Genomic DNA, 7,124 nt, shown 5'->3' with positions numbered 1-7,124 from the left:
TCATGTTACTCACAAATTGTATTTACTCATGTTACTCACAAAATGTGTATGCTAAAGATTTCTTAACAGCTAATAAAAAAATAAATACCTCTCAAACGAGCATCCCTTCTCATTCTGTTTTCAACATGTCTGAGACACGCTTCATGGAAAAAGTGTACTATGATCCCGCGCATCCCGGTAGCCTCGGTGGTGTAGAGCGGCTCCATAAGGGGGTGCAAGAAGAAATGGGAAAGACGGTTCCTCGAGAAAATGTTAAAACATTTCTACAGGGACAGGACGCTTACACTCTACACAAACCGGCCAGGATACATTTTCCAAGACAGGGTTTTCGCCCCCCCCCTTTAAACCAATTTCAAGCGGACCTGTGCGATATGCAAGCCCTGTCGGAGCATAATGACGGATATAATTATTTATTAACGTCATAGACATATTTTCCAAAAAAGCTTACGTCAGGGCTCTGAAGAGAAAATCAGCGGCTGAGGTGGTAAAGGCGTTTGAATCCATTTTTGAGTCAAGTCAGACGCCTGAAAAAATACAAACTGATGCGGGGAAAGAATTTTTTAACAAGAGTTTTGAAGCTTTGATGAGAAAACACAATATCGTTCATTTTTCCACCGCCAGCCACCTTAAGGCCTCTGTGATTGAAAGATTTAATCGTACATTAAAAGGTAGAATGTGGAGATATTTTACAGCAAACAACACTCTGCGATACACCGACGTCTTACAAGACTTGGTGAAAAGCTATAATCACAGTTATCACAGCAGTATCAAGATGAAACCCGCTGAGAGGTAACCTCGGAGAACACTTTTAAAGTGTTTCAAAACTTGTACGGTAAATCTGAAAACCGACGGAAGGCTGAAACCAAGATGAATTTCAAGAAGGGGGACCTAGTTAGAATTTCAAAACTGAGAGGAGTGTTTGATAAAAAATATGAACAGAGTTTTACGAACGAGGTGTTTACGGTATCTGAACGCATCCCTCGCGACCCTCCAGTGTACAAGTTAAAAGATTACGATGGAGAACCCATCCAAGGGTCATTTTATGAGCCAGAGCTACAAAAGGTAACGATGGGGGAAGACAGACTTTTCCACGTAGAAAAGATTCTGAAGCATCGCGTCGTCAGGGGTGAAAAGCAAGTCTTTGTAAGTTGGAAAAACTGGCCGGAGAAATTCAACAGCTGGATCAAAGCCGCAGATTTAAAGAACGTATAAAAATCAACTCGCGATCGCAACGGATATCATTTCATCATGTACGGTCCGAAGGACGAGGGTTTTTTTATTACCCTACCCTCCAACGCCAGCGTCGATGTTTTTAAGAAAACACGAGTTCCAGTTACCGTAGTGGATTTGCCTCAACATATCGATTTAGAGGGAAGCTGGGAAGTAGCTTTAACGCAGTTTCATACCCCACACCTTTTATCACCTTTATCAGGAGGATGCCTACTTTTACTGGAGGGAAAACCCTCAAGAACCGGCCACGGAGAGCAAGGTGCATCGTCAAGAGATGAGACAATCATATTTCAACGGCTTCTCAGCCTTTAGATTCGAGATGGACGGACAATTTAGAAGAATAAAGTCTGATATTTACCTCCTCGTCTTGACAGTCTTTCGAAAAGATTTGATTTCCAATCGGGAGGTAAAAACCACGTACTTCTTCGAAGGACCCCTGCATATTTGATGGGTATGAAATCAGGGGAATGGTTTACGTTTGACCAAAGGTATGCGTACTATCCCTGCGATTTACGAGCTGGGTTTTATCACATGTATTGTTACAGCGACGTAGTTGCACCGCAGATGGTCGGCGACGTTTATGCGCCACTTTTGAGAACGATTGATGTAAAAGGAACGTTCGGTGAAATCGTCACACAGTATTTCAATCCTGCTTACTATTTACCGTGTCCAAAAAACCACATTGAAAACATTCAGGTGGAGATAAAAACGGATCAACAAAACAAACCGGTAAAAATTTTCATACGGCAAGACTATCGCGACTCTCCACTTTAGACCTAGAACTTGAACCCCAGGGTTATATATATTCCAATCGCCCGCGTCCTCATCATTCATTTTGAGGCTGATCAGCTATCCACACACAAAGTGTTCAAGGCTAAGAGAAAATAGAGAAAAAGAAAATGGCTCGGGTAGGTTTGAGAGAAGATCCTCACCGATTTGTACAATATTATGAGAGTCAAGTAGGGGGAATTTGCCGGGGTTTTAACGGTGCACCGGTCATGTATGGTCGGGGGATAGGATCTTTGTTTTCTAAATTATTTCGTTTCGTCAGCCCTTTGGCCAAGAAAGGTTTCGAAATAGCTAAACCTCATCTTAAAGCCGCTGCGAGTAACATCGCCTCCAACGCCGTCAAACACGTGATGGAACGGTTCGCCGGTGATCAAGAGATGAAGCAAGAAGGATCCGGGGGCATTATGGTGTTGTCGCGTAGGAAGAGAAGACGACCCCCCGGAGAACGCATCCCCTCGAGCTTTAATAAACAGCCGTTCGGTAAAAGGAAGAAATCAGTTGCAAAAGGCCGTCGTGTGAAGAAGAAGTCCGTCCGGAGCTCTGATATTTTTTAAGAATATCTTTTCTTTGAGAAAAAAGAAAATGGCTCTAGTACATCAGAAATCTCCAGAGTGTACTCTGGCCGAATTGGATTTATTTTCAGCACCTATGACGCAGCTGTCTATCGATGAAAAAACCTACACGGAAATTTCTCCCCTCTGTCAGCCATCACCGACGGGGGACCCATTGAGTTTTTCATCCCCGGAGACGGGGACCGGTATCTGGATCTGAACGACACTCTGTTGCATCTCCGTGTAAAAATCACCAACGCTAACGGATCGAACCTAGCTAATGACGCAGCGGCGGTGGGTCTTATCAATTATCCTCTAAATACAATTTTCAGTCAATGCGACGTGACCCTGGGGGATCGACTCATCTCTCAGTCGAGCGCTACCCACCCCTATCGCTGCATGATTGAGACCCTGCTCAACTTTTCACCGGACACGCTCTCCAGTCAGTTTACCGGGGGTCTTTTTTACAAAGATACCGCCGGGTCAGTGGACTCTATCGTGCTCGTGAACGGTCCAAATAATGGGTTAACGAGGAGAGCCGCGTCCACAGCCCGTTCCAGAGAAGTACACCTGCTCGGTCCTCTCCACGGGGACATCTTTTTCTGCGAGAGACTATTGCTCAACTCTGTCGATTTGAGAATTAAACTGACGCGAGCCAACGATGCTTTCTGCCTCATGGGGGCGCGTGACTCTGCTTTTAGCCTAAAAGTACTGGGGGCTTCCCTATTTGTTAAAAAAGTAGCCGTGTCCCCTGCAGTCAGGTTAGGTCACGCCGCCGCCTTAATGAAGGGCAACGCTCTCTACCCCCTTCACGCGTTAATGTGAAAACTTACTCTATTCCGGCAAACTCTAGGGTTTGCAACCAGGAGAATCTGTTTCTGGGTAGCATACCAAAGTACGTGGTTCTGGGTATGGTACACCACGAGGCTTTCACAGGAAGACGAGACCTGTCGCCTTTTAATTTCAGACACTATGACATCGAATACCTGGCTCTCTGTCAGGACGGCCGGCAAGTTCCGTCTAAAGCTTTCCAACCCGATTTAACAACGGGGTGTCCGTCAGAGAATTCTACAACATGTTCCTGGCTACCGGGAGACATCTCAAAGATTTACCCCTGAGTATCAGCCGTGATGACTTTTATGACGGCTACTCTCTGTTTGTGTTTAATCTCAATCCGAGCGATGACAACGACGCACTGTCTACCGTCTCAAACGGAAACCTCAGGCTGGAGTTGAGATTTAAACCCCCTGCCGCACACCGCGACCCTTATCGTCTACGCCTGTTACGATTCTATCTTCTGGAGATCAACGCCAAGAGGCAGGTGCTGGTGGACTATTATTAAAAGATGGACAACGTTCAACTAGAGAACCTTCTGCATAGCCTGCTGGGAGATGTGTTTTGCGGGGTGTGGGCGTCCGATCAACTGCCCATGCTGAATCCCTCTTTTAGAACCCCGGCCTACTTTATCGTCAACACACATCCGGCTCACATGCCGGGGGAGCACTGGTTAGCTTTGACGCTGGAAAATGGTGGCATAGCCACCTTTTTTGATTCTTTTGGATTTCCGCCGGACTTTGATCACTACCCTCCCTCGAGCATCTTACAGTTTCTGGAAAAACGTTCTAAAAACATTGAGTACCACGACGTTCAGTTGCAGCACACATGTCGACGGTCTGCGGACAACATTGCATCTATTACCTCTGTCACCGCGCGTGCGGGCTATCTTTTGATCAAGTACTGTCTTTGTACAATGATGATGTAATAAAGAATGACTTCACGGTGTACGACTATGTGAGGAAATATCAGCGCTGTATTAGAAATAAAATCAAAGTCCCTCCAAGCAGGGGTGTTGTTTTTTGCAATGTTTTAAAGATTTTTAAAGTTTTTGAATGAATGACTGTACGCTCGAAAAAATGTTTAATAAACGCTTTATTGGTAAAAGACAAAACTTTGTGTATTACATTTATTCACGATGAAATGTTAATCCAACGCGGGGGTCATTTGTTCGTCTTCTAGTTTTTGACGGTAGATCCGCAGGTGTTTCAGAGTCTTGAGATCCGATCGCATCCATCTTGAGGAGTCGGTATTGATTACGCGCTCGTGGGTTACTTATAGAAGACAAAGGGATGTTTAATTCTGAGAGAGTATTTAAAAAATGTGTCCATCCGGGAGGTTCAGAACCCTCTGATTTTTTCTTTTTAAAGGAAACAAGAGTCGTTTGAATAGATCGATCATGTGAGACCCTTTTACAACGTTGCCCCGGTACACAAATTCCCCTTTTGTATTCCAAACATCGTGACGGTCGGATAATTTCTTTAAGACGTTTCGGCGTTCTTGCGATCTCGCGCTGGGAGCTCTGCAACAACGTCGTCGTGATGCTATCGGACGTCCATACGTCCGTCCCAGAATCTGCCTCTTCTGCCTCCGTCTTTGTCAGATTCTCTGTCAGATTCTCTGTCTGATCCTGCTTCACAGGTCAGATATCTTTGCAGTAACGCTTTATATTTTTTAATTTTTCATGAGAGCTCATCAGCCCCTGCTCGTTTAAGATGGCTCTCATCCTAGCATCCAAATCGTCCTCCGCGACATCTCTGATGCTGGGAGGGTCGCGTCAGGCGGTTGAGTTGATGAGGGGTGACGAGAAACATTTTTTGTTGGGCTTTTTCAAAGTCATTTCGTATCAATCCTCCGACGAGGTTCCCGATCAAAGGTACCACCGCTGAGGAGAGGTAAAAGAATCCGCCCGTCTGCTTCTTTAGAACCTGTTGCTTCCTCTTTAAACTGGTTCTTTTATCAGCCACGTTTTGATATTTTTTTCTGTCTCTTCAGTTTTTTAAATTGAGAAGGAGTCAGGGCGTTTCCTTTTAGAAGATTTAAGAAATCTCACACAGTGTCTGGATAAAACCGGGGAGCTGTGAATAAGAATGTCTCTACGTTCTTGGGTGTGGCACGGTACAGGGCCTTCAGCAGGGGTCGTTTCTTCTTTTTATACGCGCTGACATGATGATCTACGTCGACGCTCTGGGGATGTAAACGCCGCTTGCTGGTGAGGAAGTACACCGTCCTCAGTCTGTACGGATCTGGGCAGACGGGGGTGAGATCCACTATAAATACCCTGAGGGTCTTTGTGGCGTCTTCAAAACTCTCCAAGAAAAATGTCCTTGTGTTGGATGGAAAATCTGATGAGCCAATATATTCATTTTGTATTTTATCCCGTGGGTTTTTAACATGACCAAATAATTGCTGTTCAAACTGATGGTGCGACTGTGTTTTACCCTGGTGAAAACACGTTTGAGTCACATCATAACGCTCATGTTTCTGTGGTGGCGATACTGTGTAAAAATCTTTACCACTTCAGGATGGTCAGAGGCTTGAAAAATAACATCGTCCAAAATAATCAATGCTTTTGATTCAGGAGAAACAGTGTTTCCTCTTCAAAAGAATCTTGGCAGACCTTTGACAAATTTAATGTTTTTAATCATCGTTTGCAGTTCAGTGTACAGAGTTGAAAAGAGGTATAATACACACTATTGTCAGGTACACATTTATATAATAATTTTTGACAAATATTTATTTTTTCGATAAACCACGATCTCTTTAATTTTATTTTTTACATCATTTTCTCTTTGACACTTCATTGTTTTTTCCTCTTTTCGTCTTCTTCGTCTTACCTCCTTTATTCCCCCTTTTTCTTTCTTTTACTTCCCCCTTTGTTCCTTTACTTGTTGTTCTCTTTTAAATCAACCTTATAACAGCGTTATAAACTTTACTTCCACTTTTTACTTTCATCATTCTGCTCGTCTCTCTTTCACACGATCTTTTATTTCCCTTTTCCTTTGACCTTTCTTACCTTTCAGGACGTTCCACAGGTTTTCAGTTTTTGATATAAATTACTAACAATCTTTCATCTTCAGGTTACTTTTCAACGATTTTTCTCCACTTGTCAGGTGGTCACAGTTTTCCAATACATTTTTTACAAAATAGGTCTTTCCACACCCGCTCGGACCCACGATTAAACAAGAAAAAGGAAAGATAAACCTAGGATCAAATTCAATTTCCTGCATTTCTAATACCCGAAAGGCAGAGTTGTTCCGTCAGCAAAGAGTCGTCTTTTGTCATACACCACCCTAAATTTTTTATCAAATGACACATTTCTCAATGCGAAACCCTTTTTATCACGTCTGATGCTGTGTTGACGGATCTCGATCGTGTTTCCCCTCTTGTTTATTACTCAGGTAACCCTCCACCAGCTCTCTGACACTGTCAAAGCTCACACCTCACACAAATTCCCGGGTCTGAGTGATACCTTTCACACGCATGACGACTTTCTTTTTATTTCGTGTTTGGTACGCGTAACTCTTGGGACCCGCCGCTGCAAACTCTTGAATGCTGTCACCATCCAGTTCATCCGTCAGGTCACCTAAATATTTACCCAGCAGCTCTAGAGGTTTCTCACCCTCTTTGACCAGATAGATTAAACTATCTGTGTCGATGTAAAACACTCTGTCTTGTAGTTTTTCCAGATAACTGTACAGCTTCAGTCGTGCGTGTGCT

Source organism: Takifugu flavidus, chromosome 12 (genome assembly GCF_003711565.1).
Source record: "Takifugu flavidus isolate HTHZ2018 chromosome 12, ASM371156v2, whole genome shotgun sequence".
NCBI lineage: Eukaryota > Metazoa > Chordata > Actinopteri > Tetraodontiformes > Tetraodontidae > Takifugu > Takifugu flavidus.
This window is presented reverse-complemented; position numbering follows the sequence as displayed.